Raw genomic sequence first — 15848 nt, 5'->3', positions numbered from 1 at the left:
AGCATTTATTTCCCCATGTTTACATTTTCATATTCATAGATTCTTCATATTGTTTCTTTGATTAGAAACTGCATAGTAGCTCCTACAGTTTCCAATCCCATTGGCTGGAGCCTGTGGTTCTTGGAAATGGGTTGCAGTAGTGAGGAGGAAAGGTAGCATTAGGCAATGTTAGTGGATGGAGCAGACAGACATTTCACAACCATCACAGATGCCACAAGGCACTCATCTAGGCTCATTATCACTGAATAGAAATCATACTGTAACTCATAACTTTGCCTTTTATGTATTGACGTATCTCCATCATAAAGTGTAGTGAGCAGGATCTTATTGCACAATTCCTTCCAACAGGCTGAGTTGTCAGCACAGAAAGTTCATCTTAAGAAGTATTTCCATCAGAGATCAGACAATTGTCTATTAGTTTATCAAATGGCATAGTCCTGTAGGCTAAGTAGCCTACTTCTTGGGTTGAATTCTCCCAGTCTTGGGGTGCCCTCACACCACTGAAGGGAGCAGAACCAATTATGCCAAAGGAGTGAATGCAGCACCACAAATTATCAGTGTATCACTGCTGTATGCACTTCGGCTATTGCTGTCGCAGCCTTAAAAATTAATGAGTTCTCTAAGGAATATACAGATGTAGTATTCAAAGCAAAGGAAGCTGCTGCCAATACTATTCTATTCTCTCTGGTTACTTCAAATCACTTCAACATGGAGTAACAGGTTTTGCACCACAGCAGAGTAACACAATCCTTGCAGACAGAAAACCACCAGTGCTAGAGTGCACAGACCTTCATGTTTTACATCTTGCATAGCATCATCATATAAATCCAATCTTCTTCCCTCCATCTGAAGTGTTTCGGCCACCATGTTCAACACAAACAAGAATTCAGCTTCATTTTGCGATACCATTCTCAGATTTTCTTGAACCAAGGTTTTTTTGAAGATGCTAAACACTGCATGGAAATAATGACCTCCATATAATTAAAGGAGGGCTTACAAAGACCTGATTTCTCACTTTTCCTTTTCTACTCAGTGCTTGACAACATGCCCACAGAGACTATATGGCATACACACAGAAACAGTGGTCAGCAACGCCATTTCTGTCAAGTCCCTTCTCCATGGAACTATCTCTCAAAATAGGGCTTTGTTTCTGCATCATATACCTTAAATGTGAATGCCTAGCAGGTGTAGAGGGGAGTAGAAATACCAGACACTGTCTCACCTTTTCCAGCTCTTTTCATGTCAACAATGCACACAAAAGATGTCAGAAAGAAATGGTTTCAAAAGATTGCCTTCCAATCCCTTTGCTTCCCAAAAATTATTCCCCACATCAACCACTGTCACAAAGACAGACTGACTATCCAAGGCTTAGAAATCCTCAAACAAAATGAATTAAACACTCAGAATTATCCATTAACATCTCCTAAATGCATAAGAGATTACTACAGCAGAGAAGCTTTAAAATTTATGCTTATGTAAGGTGTGAGACCTGATCCCTACGAGGAGCGACTGAAGGAACTGGGGATGTTCAATCTGGAGGAAAAGGAGGCTGAGGGAAGACCTTATTGCTCTCTTCCAATACCTGAAAGATGCTTACAGCAAGAGCGGGGTTGGTCTCTTCTTACTGGTGACAGGATGTATAGGAACTGTTGACTCATGGCCTGAACCTCTGATTAATCACCTGAGGTGAGCAATGAGTCAGCCACAGGAGCACAGGTGAAGGCAATTCACCTGTGCTGCTGGAAAGGGTGGAGCCTGGCTCCACCTCTCCTAGACCCATTTAAGAGCTGGCTACCAGAAGGGAAGGATCTCTTAGCCAAAACCCTCTTATTTCATAATTATGATATCTATATATTCATTGATAATACACTGGACAAGGGGGAATAGCCATAAGTTTCATCAGGGTAAGTTTAGGCTGGATATCAAGAAACACTTCTTTACAGTAAGGGTTGTTAAGCGTTGGAATAGGCTCCCCAGGGAGGTGGTTGAGTCACCCTCCCAGAATGCATTTAAAATCTGTTTGGATGTGGTGCTCAGGGACATGATTTAGCAGAGCGTTGTTAGAGTTAGGGTCGTACAATTAGGTTGTGGTTGGACTTGATGATCTTTAAGGTCTTTTCCAACCTGAGCAATTCTATGATTCTAGGACAAGGGACCATTATAATGTAAATGACTATGATTTGTAATAACTGCTTTAAATAGCCCATCTTGTCAGGAAGATCTCAGTGCTACTCACCTCTAGCTTAGGTAACCTAATGAATATCAAATATTAAAATCATGCAGCAACTGAAGCAAAGAAAGACGACAATCACAAGCAAGTAGACACAAAGTGTAAGTTCAGTATTTCAGGAACTGACCTAGAAATAGTTGGATGGATCATTGCAACCATTTCTTGGATCAATACTGGCTTAAAGAAGATAATTCTGAATAGCCACTGTGACCTGCTAAGTAAGGGAGGGTGACATCCATACGGATCAGTTGCAAAAGAGAAACAAAAATCAGAAGCAGATTTTACATATATGGCAGTGGTGACCACCAGCTCATTTCGTCTCATGATAAAGTTCCTTATAAGCAAGATGTCAGGTTCCATCCTGTTCTGTCCCCCAATATTGACAAGGAAATATCAACAGTCAGCTCATTGTCTGCTAATAATATTCTAGCCTCTAAGACGTTTCATCCCAAGGATACTGAACGTCATAAAAACAAAGTTCAACACAAGTACTCCTCAAAAGGGATTTTTTTTTGGTCCAAATCCAAGCGAGGTCCACAAACTCCCAGAAGAGAACCTTGCTTAAGGAGAAACACAAAACATGTTGTAGATAAAAGGGCTAAAGAAATAAACAGAACCACAGAATCAGATCCTAATTTAAATCATGCTATTTCCTTAATTCACTAGCTATAAAAAGCCACCAAAGCTCACTTTCCCCAAAATTCAGGGTAGTTGGCATGTCATCTACTGTGTTAATGCAACACGTAAGGACTAAGAAAAAAATACCAATATATTTGAGGGAGTTGCATGCAATAATTTCTACATAATCTGCGTAGATCACATCATTACATATTGTTCCCAATTATCTGGGGCATGTTCATCTTCTGGCCATCACACATTGAACCCCTCTGATTTTTACCTTATCTGATACAGGTAATTAGTTCTCCAGTGGTTTTGAACTTCATTGTAACTTTTCCCCAACACTAGCTTGGCTATTTGTTTCTGCTGAGACACTTGCTATTGATTTTATGCTAAATACAGAATACTCCCAGCTAAGCTCTTCACTCAATTTATTGGTAATGTGATGCACCTTCAAATATTACTAACATAGGTGATAATACAGCTTCCAGAGAAAAGCACCTACCTTCATGCTTGGGATAACATTAAACAGAAACTGCTAATCTGAGAAAATGAGATGGGCGAAGAAGACACTTTGGTTTGAAACCTTTGTGGCAGAAGCTTATTGAGCTCTTTGTGAGAGAAAGAAATACACGGCTAGAAGAAACGACAGACCCAGATGGAAAGAGTGAGAGCTATCCACTGAGCAGCAGAGGTTGGTATAGTTTGAAAAAATTAAGCAAAAAAATTTAATGGACACAGCTGGGTGACTCCACAGCTCACTGGAAAAAATGCCTACTTCTAAGGACAAGAAGTCAGCTTGGAGATCTGCTCTTTCTACTTCAGTATCAACAACCCATAGAGCAAGCAGGGTACCTTCATAAAACAAGTTCCCAACTGACAGCAGGCACTATTTCATCTAGCTTTGGGCTCCCTACTCTTCCCAGTGTCATCAGCAATCTCACAGGTACAGATTTACAAATCCACCAGATAAACAAGCACCAGTAGGCTGTGACAAACCACACTAAAGCCACAGATTGTGTCATCTGGACCCAATTTTTAAGGTAACTTTCCAAGCAGAAAAGAACCTTTTCCAAACCCTGGGTACACAGGTAATTGTCTCCTCTCCAGCACTATGCCTGAACCAGTATCTCACCACTGACAATTTTTGTGTTTAAACACCTTTATGTAATGTTAAAGTCATACCCAGGATTAACACAGAATATCAGTTCTCAATTTAATCTAACACATACAAATATAACGTAATGTTATCTGCTCAAGGATAACAGACTGTGAAAACTGATGTTCCGAGCTGCACAGAATATGCTGCAGATAAAATATTGCTGTTTAATTGCTGATTCTCTCATTATCTAGCATCACTACAAAACTATACAGCAGCGAGCCTCCATTTGTGATCCGCTGCCCACTGACAACATGCAGAACTATGGCAAACAGCCAGCACTATATTCAGCAGCAAGCTCTACTACAGATTTCTACTACATTATTTCCAACCCAGAGTTTGAAGGACCAGGGTGCTGGAGAGCATACAGAAAATTCAAGGGAACATTTTTCTTTTTTTCCTAAGAAGTCCAGGACATATGCTGCTTTACATGCTGTTTTAAGTTCAAAATAAATGAAAACTTACAAATAGTAGTGCCTGCTTCAGTTGGAAACAACACAATTAAGCACCCAGAGATGTTATAAAACATGACACATGCTTGCAATAAACTTACCACAAAGAATAGAGCCCTAAAAGGTCTGAAAACACAGTTTAAGACAATAAATAATAGGTTAAAATACACACAGAATTTGGCATCCAACTGTTCACATGTATCAGAACAAGTTAGGTGTTATACGTTTCCCCCTTTAACTTAAAGAAAGTGTTTTTATTTTAATTATGTGGTCCTTCTAAATGAAGCACAGAAACAATCATGAGCAGAATAAAGCAGCCATTACATTCTTTTCAGTCATGGGATTTGTTACAATAATTCACAGATCTCCCAAGTTTCATAACAATATAGTCACATCTGCAGTTTCACAGAAATGATGTCTGTGCCAACATTTTATCTTACGAATGTTTTCAAGCTCTGATTACCATATTTAGAAGAGAACTGAAACAAACCAATTAAGTTATTCCACCTCTCTGGTTTGCTATTCTCAAACTTAAAGAGCAAGTGTTTTTTGGTCAGAGTAACGGAATGGTGGCTGTGATCTGCACTAGCAAGGGAATGCTTTACTCCTAACAAAGACTGATACAGCCAAGCTCCAGACTGGTAATATGCACCATTACTGAGATGGAAAATGTTGGAACGCATGCCTTTGGAGTACTGAATAGCAGATGTTTCATAAAAGAAAATAAATAAATCTACCTGTACTCAACACATCAAGGTACAGGAAGGAAGCAGCAAATCTCTGTTCTTAAAAATAAAAGGGTTTTCTGGAATCTTCAGAAAAATGTAATTCTCCAACAGAAAGAAATGAATTTTTTTCCCAGAGCCTCTGGGTTATGCTAGAAAAAAAAAATAAGTTTGCTTACAAGTATATTAAAAAAAACCCCACACTTCTGTTTTTTAGTTGTTTGTAATTCAGTGAACTGACAATAAATTTAAAAGCAGCAACACCTGTCCAAGGGAACACCTCATACAACATCTTTGAGAGAGCAGTGGTCAGAGAGGTTGAACCAAGGTGCCAGGCTTCTTCTAATTGTCCCTACCTAAACAGCATGGCCTAAATCTTACAAGAGTGGAGACAAATTAAATTTCAACATGGTAAGGACACTCGTGGCCATTAGCAAGCCTGCAGGAATCTGCCTTATCATTCATTTTATGGAAGTGTGCACCTGTACCCAAAATACTACAGAGATGCAGACTGGCATGAATGACTGAGAAACAAAGGAAATGTACTGAGGCTAGTTTTCCTATGTATCTCTTGAGCAGGTAGCTACTCAAGAACAGAACTGTAAGAATAACTCCCAAAGTAGCTGCATGAAAAAAGTTTCTAGTGCTTGCATGTTGTCATGACTGTTCCATGACAACTGTCAGCTTACACTCCATGGACTGACTGTGACAAATTGATTTTCAGAGAACAGCTGGGAGAAGTGAGCAGACTCAAAGGACTGCGTTGTTCCTCACTACTTTTCTCAACCTCTCCTCTCCTAGTCCTCTTATCATACACTTACGACCACCAGTCTGCACAGGAACTTGGCTACAAAACACAACTTCTCTTCAAGACTGAAATTAGGCAAGCTTCTGCCTGACAAAAAAAAAAAAAAAAAAAAGTTGGTTACTACTGTCCTTTTAACACACCTCAGCTTTTTGAATCCTGTCTTCCAGATGTATCTAACCTGCTATTATACTAGAAAATTATGTATTATTTGTTTAGCTATTATACTCCAATGCAGCCTTCCCCTTATCTCACATCCTTAAAGAAGTCTGTAATGCTGTTTGTTGCTAAATATCTCCTGCCATTGAAGCAGCAAGAAGAGAAAGAAGATAGCAATTGGAATTACCTGCTTTTACTGACTGCGAATCACCTTTGACGCAATGGAAAGAACAGCAATGACAGCAGAGTAGAGAGGTCCTAGGCTGCAGCAAGTGAGGATTTGCTCAAATGCAGCAGCTGTAGACACAGGAAAAAAAAAGGAAAGAAGCTGTTTACCTGTAGAAGGCTTCAGGTACACAGAGATCTTCAGCTAAACTCCTTTATCTCCACTGCCAACCCTTAAATGAGGTCTGGGAAGGGGTGAATCCTGGCTCTACCCCTTCCAGTCACTCTGGTGCTTTGCATACACCTGAGCTCCCCTAGGTTGGCCCTGCCTTCCCACTGCGTGCTCAATCACTGCTTCAGGCCATGACTTAGCATTTCTGCTACATCATCTGTCATAAAAAATACTTATTTATAGCACCTACAAGATACAGTGCAGAACAAAGACTCCCCAACATGCAAAATTCTGAGCTTACTTTTTCAGCAGTTTTCCTTTCATACAACAATTCCTGATAAAGCTCTTCGCATCTTTATAAAATGTTGCACTTGTATTTCCTAGCAAATTTGAACATGCCACTAGAGACTACTGATACTGCAGGTGTTACAAACAGAGCATGTTCTCCCATTGAAGGGAGCAGCAACTATCTGTAGGGAAAAATGTGTTTTTCTCGGTAGAAACTGCTAAGAATGTTACTTTTTGGAGTGAGAAGTTAAGGAAAAATGCAATAAAGCCTAATTTGGAAAGCATCAAGATGGACAGGCTTGTATACACGCAACTGAATTTCATATTAGAGTAAACTTCAACTTAAGAAAGAATTCATAAATAACATTTAGTAGTAATCACAGCCTCAGGAATTAAATATTTCCAGTGTAGCTTCCTATAAATAGTCCACAAATGACTCAGTTTGGAAAGGCAAAACATTTTGTTACAAATAGCCTGGAATCTGTAGCCAAAGCCATTCCTATAACCCTGGTCTCTAAGTCTAGTGAGATTAAAAAGCCACCAGCACTCCAGTGGTTCTCCTATGCCTTCACTGCACACAAGGCAAAATACCAACCAGAAGTCAAAGCTTTCAAACACCAGACGTAGCTAGCTTGGCATTAAAAGGTTATTAAGTCTCTAGAACAAATCTGTGTGTGAAGTAATGTCAGGTAGTTCTCTAACAAAAGAGATGTTTTGAATTTCCAAATGCATTGGTTTATAATAGCTTGCAAGGCTTACTGGTTCCAACATGAGGGGGAAATAACTGTGATACTGATATTCAAGTTGCTAATAGCATTAATTGGAATTGGAATGGTGTAAAATGGATTGGTTATGGTTCCTGTTGAGTTATGTTTGCTATTCACAGAATCACCTTTCAGAGACCAATAAAAATGCTCCGTACTGCCAGCTGACTGTCTGCAAGCATGTCTAACATCAGTGTTAAACGAGAGATGAAGAATGATTAAAAAAAAAAAGAAAAAGATTTAGCTCATCAGGAAAACATTAACTTTTCCCCATGTAAGACAAAGTATCTCCTCCTTGGACAAAATTAGGTCAGACTCCAGTCATTGACACAGAACCATATGGATGCTCTGGATTAGAAAAAGCAGCTTCAAGCTCAGCCTTCAGAGACTCAGAAGTGTGAATACTTCTGCTGTACTACTAAGAGGTGTGAAATGTTTAAGTGTCTAAAGACAAACAAGAAAATGATATGCAAGACAAATTGGCTCAGAGAAGTAAAACCCAACTTTGAGACCTATGTTGAGAAGAGGGAAACTGAGGCCTTACGAAGAAGGAAGCATCTGGCTGCAAGGAATGCTATGAATTCAATGGCACTGTTGGTGTTTGGCTTTAGTTTGTCGTGTGGGATTTTTTTGTCTGGAGCACAGCCTCCAGAGTGAATGACACAAAACTGAAAGCGAAGATCCCTGTCTTCCTCCATTTGCTTGGCTGCAGTCAGCACACAAGCTGTGGGATCAACCTTGGGTAAGAATCTGCAGTGCTAAACACTAGGACTCACTGGCCTGCTAACAAACATCTGCATGACTAAAGTCCAGTGGAAGGAACCCAAAGCATTGACTGGGAGATATATAGGAGCAATAAAATAAACATTCCACTTCTCTTCACGCTCTCCTTGAAGTGAGGTATGCATTCATCCGAATGATTTCACTATCTGAATTCATTTAAGTTGTTTAATTTCAGTCACAACGAGAGTATGTTTTTATTCACAGGCCAATTTTACACTTCACTGACTTAAGATCAGAGACTAGTGTTACTTCAGCATCGGTTTTGCAGCATCTAGTTCTTAATGGCACATCACAGACAATACCTTTAGCTGGACTTCTTGAAAAGGCACACAGAGAATTGGCAGGATCAAGGTAGACTAATTTCTAATTCAGTAAATATGCATTTCAAGAAGTAATGAGTTTCCCAGTTCTCTTCTTCATTATTTATAAAAATGCATCACTACCTGTAAAATAACTGTTCTACCATTATCCACCAGACACAGATACAGTACAAAGGAGTGGATATTAAAAGGACATGTAACCTAGACTTCACACACTGGTTTCACAGATAAAAATATCTACCTTTATCAAAGCACACGTGCTTTGAGGATTTTCATGCTTTTGTTACAACTCATCTTGCATTTGTTTTGTTTGCTTTTTTCCCTTTCCTCCAGGTTTAGACACAATTTTCCCAACTTCTACAACGATACATGGCTACACTATAATTTATGTCTAAGAGTTTAATTGGGGTAACTACTAGAAGAGTAGTTGCATGATTTCGTTTTCCACATCTTGTTCTGTAGAAAGGCGTGTACGTACAGTAAATAAGCTTGGTAGCTAATAGTAGTAAATTTCCATACAGAAATCAGTTCTCCATTTCTCAACAAAAACATTATTTCCTGCATCTCTCATTGTCACATGTGAATAAATGACAGGATTTGCTCTCTGCCTACTGCTAAATAGAAACACACTCTGCAAGACTGCTTATTGCATTTAAATTTCTTAAAAGAACTGTGATGAAGGTAAAAGTAGATGGAAGCCTGAGATGTGATACTTCCACTCTCTGAAACAGAAAGAAACTAAGTTTGTTGGACTTGCAGTTCCCAAGAAAATATCTATTAATACTGATTTTCCTCCCCGGTTTTAGTTATCTATCTCATATCTGAGAAGTATAGTGTTATTTTTGTATTTAATGTCATAGTGCAACCATGTGATGTACTTTAAGTGTAATTGTCAATAATCTATCTTCCAGACCTCACCTGCTCCCTAATGACAGATCCCTATACTGCAAAAAGTCTCAGTCATAACAGAAGACTTCGCAAAGCTTTGGAAAATTCACATGAAATATTTTGTATGTTTCATAGCATTGATGATTTCATGACTGATGGTAACTACAGGTTCCAAACAGCCTTCTGCAAGTAAACCAGTTCATTAGGAATACAGAGTTTCAGAAATGGAGACTCCTGTAATAAATTCAGCCATGTTGTAAAGTTTACATCAGCAACTTCCTAGATTTCCTAGCAGCTCTAAAAACAAAGTAGCAGAAAAATGATAGGCGCAGATCTCAGGCTCAACAGGATGAATCAACTCTACTTTCTCTCATGGAAAGGGATTCAGTTCTCATCTGTGTAGAGAGAGAATCTGACCCACTGAGGAAAGCCTAGTTTGTTTATAGCCATATCAGCATACCCCAAAAACCCAAACAAGTCTGCATAGGTCTTGAAAGCAGACTGTAACCCACCATTAAGTTTCCTGAGTGCAAAAATCTCTTGTAAGTTAAAGACATCTAGCCTTTGTCAAGACTTACAATTTCAGACTATATTATGGTGTCATCTTGCACCGCCAGAGCTCTATCCTCCATCAGCTTCTTTAAGGAACATTCTAACATTCTTATCTTGCACAAAACCGCTGTCTTCAGAGTTCTGGGTTCTTGTCAGCACTTTTAATGAAACATGATCTGTGGACAGAGTGAGCAAAAGAACAATTCTAGTAAGATATAAATTACTCAGAACTTTGAATTCATGAAAACAAGAGTGATTTAAGAAAACAGAGAGTTAACTCTAGCTTTGTCATAGCTTATACACACGGATATACTTCAGCAGCATCACTATGGGCAAAACTACTGGGATGTCTGCATTTAGCAGCCCTCAGTAACCTTTCACTGAAGATTTCAAAACCCATTCAAACCTCTGGTCTATCTGAACGATCAGCTTTGTACAAAGGATTATGAAAATAGGTAACAACCTAAACAAATTAATGCGCATAAAATGTAATACATTTGATTAGCACTTTTTCCACAACTCATTGCTATGCAAACCCTGCATCACATGCATTATTTGTAGAAAAAAAGATCTAAATAGACTTATTATACAGCAGTGTTTGTTGGAAGGTATTTATCTGATGTTCTACAACGAGGATCACTGTCTCCCTTTAATTCAAGTGAGTTATTTATACCTGAAGGATGAAATTATGTCAAAACCAAGAATTACTGCTAACGCATGCAGTGGCATCTACATGTCAGCTTTGTTATAAAAATGCTGAAGGTTGCATTAACACTTCTACTGATAGGAATGGTAGCAAAATAGTCAAACTGGTTCTATACCATTAACATAGTGTGAAGAGCCAAAAAACTGCCTAAACTCTACAGTAGGATTAAGAAATCCTGTTGTGTTCCAGAGACATTGGAGACCACTGTCTTTCCCGCATATCATGGCTCACCTACTACACTTATAAGGACCCAAAGATGCAAACCCCGCCATGTGCCGTCTGCCTGACACGAAGCAGGTGAACAAATACCTCAAAGGTAAGGGATTTTTGCTTCCTTTTTTGCCATTTTGAGTCACTTCCTGCTGTTAGATTGAACTTATTTATCAAACCAATATATAAGCAGGGCCTGAAGGATGTACTCAGTATCTCCTCTGGCCTTGCTTTGCTAAAAGCTAACACAAGTCTTCAGTTCATGACTTTCACTTGCATGTTTCATTCGCAGGGAGTCTCAAACATCCTCTGAAGTAGGAACATGTTATATTCAAAAACTAGAAATAAATTCTTCATAGATTAACCACAGAATCTCTATCTCATCATAAATTGACCCTAGGGTCACATCAGTCATACTTGACTGTGGTCTATGCAGAAAAATAAGCTAACCTAGGAAGAATTGCAACAAAGAATTCTCAGTGATTTCAGCAAGGATGAGATTTCCTTGCGAACTTTTTTTTTAAAAAACAAAGATATCAATCAGAAAACCTCTTCTAGAAAACCTACAGGCTGTAAGACTCTAACTGCCTCTTCTTTCTGATTCAGCAGCACACAGGTCAAAGCCATTTGGTTGAGCAGCCAACAATCAACAAATCCTGGGAAAAATCACCTTTGGTGAGGTTTGCAGACAGCTTTACAGGTAAAACCAAGTAGGTAGAATTCTTTAACAGAGGATGTGACAAATGAACTCATTTTATTCTGCAAAGGGAAATTTCTTAATTTGTGCATTAGCTTCACTTCCTTTCTTAATTGAACTTAACTGTCTTGCATATCTAATCTCTTCTGTTAACAAGCCCTGAATAGAGCAGACACCACAGAACTAAATTCTTGCTTCCAACAGTCTGACTATCTGAGGGACTTAAAGCTCTATATTTGACTGATGTTTTATACAGAAACAAAAGGAGTCACAGGATTTTTTCCTCACCCCTTCCTATGCTACAAGTCAGTGTAATTGCCCCTGCTGCAGCAACATCTGCCTTTCCAGATGTTACTACTACCTAATGGAATTTTGAGATCCCAGGAAAACAAAACAAACCCCAACCACCACCAAAAAAATAAAAATAAAAATAAAAAAAATCCATAAATGCTAAGCAACTCCTCTTCCCCTTCTGGCTTTTTTTTTTTTTTTTCCATAGACAAACAAAACCAAAACTAATAAAATTCTTCCTAAGCATGAATTGCATGCCAAAGTGGAAAAAAAAAAAAAACCCACAAAAGAAAACCCTTCCATTTCAAAGAAGTTTAGATATGTTCAAGCTGAATGCATTCATTTGCTCTCCTGTTTTATACATTCATATTAGAAGACGCATCCTATAAACACTCGGGTTGACATTTCTGTTGTGCCTTCTAAAATGACCCCCTGAAATTGTTGATCTTGTCATTTAGAGGTTTCTGTTCTAGTTTTACAAGCATGGCATCCAGTTGACAACTCTCTGCACCATAATGAAAAACGTTTTAAAGCTCAGCCCTTAATCCATAAATGTAATACAGAATGAGAAGTTAAAAAAGAAATCCACGCAGACAAAAATACTACAAAGAATCACAGAATAGGCTGGGTTGAAAAGGACCACAATGCTCACCCAGTTCCAACCCCCTGCTATGTGCAGGGTCGCCAACCACCAGATCAGGCTGCCCAGAGCCACATCCAGCCTGGCCTTGAATGCCTCCAGGGATGGGGCATCCACAGCCTCCTTGGGCAACCTGTTCCAGTGCCTCACCACCTTCCGTGTGAAAAACTTCCTCCGAATATGTAACCTAAACCTCCCCCTGTCTCAGTTTAAAACCATTCCCCCTAGGAATGCCCTATAGGACGCACACAGCAAAAATCATCTCCAAGTGCTTGAGAAAACAAATCAACCCCCAAAACGCTTCTTCGGCACACGCAACGCTTACGATGTCAGAACAGAGGACGACACGGCCGCACTTCGTTTCAGTCTCTAACCCCAGCACGCAACGCAACCCACCGGCTGCGAGCGCTGCCCAATCAAACCCTTTCGCAGCCGTAATTCTCAGCCCAGCTCTCGGGGCGCACACGCAGCCGCCTCCCTCTGCAGCAGCCGGCGCCCCGCGCTCCGCTACCAGCCGCGCCGGCCCCGCGCTCTGAGCGCCGCCACTCACCCGCCAGCTCCGGGACGGCGCGGCGAAGCTGTTGCTAACATCCGGCCGGAGCGAACTCGCGGCCCCGCTCGCTTCGAGAGCAGCCTCTCCGAACCGCCCGCTCCTTCCCGAGCGAGCCCCTCCCCCGCCCCGCAGCCCCCAGCCCGTCAGCGGGGCCGCCGCCGCCTCTCGCCCCTCCGCGTTCCGTCCTTCCCCAGAACGAAACGGGAAGCGGCCGACGGAGAAGCGCCGCGCAGCCTTACCTCCCCTCCCGGCATCGCACCTCAGGTGCGGAGGAAGCACAAAGGCAGAGCCGCTCGCTGCGGCGGGGCGGGGTCGGCGGTCCTCCGAGCGCCGCGCACCCCCCGCCCCGCGAAGCCTTCAGCTCCGCAGCGCGCCGCACCCGCCGCTCAGCGGCCGCCCGGAGCCGCTACGGCCATTGAAGCCGTCACGACTTGCCTCGCGCCTCTCCCCGCAGCGGCGGCCCCTGGCAGACACACGTACACACGCGCGCGCCGCCGGCGGCGCGGACCCCTCCGCCAGACAGGGGCGGGGGGGGGGGGCAGGTGCCGATAGCGGGCGAGGAGCCGCCTCCCTGCAGCCTCCCCCAGCGCGGGCCGAGCGGCTCTGCGGATGCCCCCGGGAAGAGCTGCGAGGCCGGCAGGCAGCGGCAGCGCCGACAGAGCTTCCCCTTCCCGGGGAAAGCTGGTTCCCTCCTTCTCCTTCGCTCGCCTTCTTCGCAGCGCGGCGGCTGACTGACAGCGAGCCGCTCGGCGGCCGCCCACGCACACTCCTGTTTTCACTCGCTCGGAGAGGGAGGGAGATGGCGAAGGAGAAAGCATGAATGAAAGCGGCAGCCGGGGGCAAGCCGGCGCTGCCGCGGTGAGGCCCCGCAGCCGGACGCGTCCTCCGCTGCCCGCCGCGTACGCTGAGCCCCGCGCGGATGTGGCGCGGCTGCAGACGCGGTGCCCGCCTCGGCACTCGCTCGTAGCAGCCCTGTGCGCGAAAGGCGACAGCGTCCTCCGGGCGCCGCGGCTGGCCGCGCGCTTTGCAGCGGAGGTGGCCGCCCCTGCCAGCCGCTTTTGGCGGGAAACCGCCCGTGGGGAGCGGGCAGGTGGCCCTCAGAGCGGGCTGACCGAGGCTGAGGGGTGGGCGCGGAGGCCCGTTCCTCATCGATGAACGCCCTTCTCCGGCACAAGGCAGCCTGTTCCAAACTGACAAAAAACCCAACACCTGGTGCCTGAGGGGCCTCGTCCTGGTGTGATAGGAAGGAGGAAAGGATGCCAAAGATATACGTTCCCTTGGTTTTTCCAGTGATAACATGGTGCTGTGGGGCAGCCACTTCATAGGGTTGGTCCTCAGAGTGGCCAACTCTTAGAAGGCTGTAACTCATCAAGCACGTACATCTCAACCTGTGGCCGGAGAGCAGAGTTATCCACATGCTCCATATTGTTGGCACTGGTTTGTGGTATGAGCTTTATGGGGCTGGTTCATCACAGGATTCAGCATGCAGGCAGTGGATGCCCACCAAGTCAGTGCCACAGCTCTTGCCCCATGACTCTGGGATCAGGTTCTGAGACGTCTCACATCAGCATGCCCCCACAAGTTTAACACCTGCCAGAAAACTTATTTCAGCCCAACTTTTACCCTCTAAATTCAAAATCAGTTTGGGATTCCTACATGTCTCAGTAACTTCATTTTTTAAGTGTTGCATTCCTGAAAACTGAGCTCATGACAAAACATTGTCAAGTCCTTTGCTATAGAATAACAAATGCAAGATAATTTAGATGGGTGAGTGCAACTCTGTATGTATCTTTCTGTTTTATGAGGCTCTTCTCTTCGTGCTAATAGCCCAATATGACTCACCTAGAGCACGTATCACAGCCACAGCTGTTGTAAACCTTCTTCTGAGTCAGAGAATGACTTTATGACCCAGAATTCTGGCAGCGAGTACTATCCCAGTGATTTTCCCAATTAAGAGAGTACTGCAAGTCAGTATCAGTGCAGGGTGAATCAGAGTTTGGTACAAGAGGCAAAACTGGACTCCGCTCTCCCCTTCCAAAACTCAGTAGCATGAACTCCTCCTAGAGTTGAGAAAGACTCATGTGGAACAGGGATTTAGCTCTCCTGAGTCCCAAATGCTCCAAGCTACTGTGCCAGCCATCTGCCACTCACTGCATAGCATAGCGCATAGCAGCTCTACACGATGGGCAAGCAGCAGTGAGAAGTTGAGGGATAGCATGACTCAAATGGTTTTGAAATTTGGGATCCTAAAATTTGGATTCCCTGTGATCTGCCAACTGCTTGCTATACGGAATATGTTGTGATCAACTGGCCAGCTATTTCCCCCTCCATTTTCAAAAGAAAAGGGGCCAACCTTTGAGATCAGGTATAGTGCTGAGCCATAAGGGCAAGAAACGGAGATTTTTTTCTTTTTTTTAACTTCATGTTGATAAGGGTAAATCAATGTTACAGGTGTAAACTCAGTACAGGTTTTAGCTTTATGACAAGATAAACTGTAGCAATTAGGCAGATGAATATGATGGGAAAGGCATTACAACAAAGGTGTGATATCAGAGAGACTAGCATGATAGAAATGTACTATAAAGGAAGAGAAGATGATTGTTCACCCTTATCAGGTTTCAGGTTTATATGGAAAAGTTCACTGAAGAGAGATCTCCAGAAAGAAATCCTT

General features: G+C 42.6%; 1 protein-coding gene across 2 annotated transcripts in view; it reads right to left on the bottom strand.

The window, feature by feature from the left end:
• Window positions 1-13488, bottom strand: part of PTPN5 (protein tyrosine phosphatase non-receptor type 5) — an 81919-nt gene extending 68431 nt beyond the window's left edge. The window contains exons 1-2 of one of the 2 annotated variants that reach the window (XM_042884538.1): window positions 13417-13488; window positions 10107-10256 (exon numbers count right to left, since the gene is read on the bottom strand). The gene's annotated coding sequence lies outside the window, so the exon portion shown is untranslated. Of the gene's footprint in view, window positions 1-10106; window positions 10257-13174; window positions 13243-13416 lie in introns of those variants that run through there. The other variant, XM_042884539.1, reaches the window with a different exon arrangement.
• Between the last annotated feature and the right edge of the window lie 2360 nt (window positions 13489-15848).

This window comes from Lagopus leucura, unplaced genomic scaffold (assembly GCF_019238085.1).
Source record: "Lagopus leucura isolate 7727_CA_CO unplaced genomic scaffold, USGS_WTPT01 Super-Scaffold_100044, whole genome shotgun sequence".
NCBI classification, from domain to species: Eukaryota; Metazoa; Chordata; class Aves; order Galliformes; family Phasianidae; genus Lagopus; species Lagopus leucura.
The sequence above is the reverse complement of the archived record's forward strand: the minus strand, read 5'-3'. Positions and strand labels throughout refer to the sequence as shown.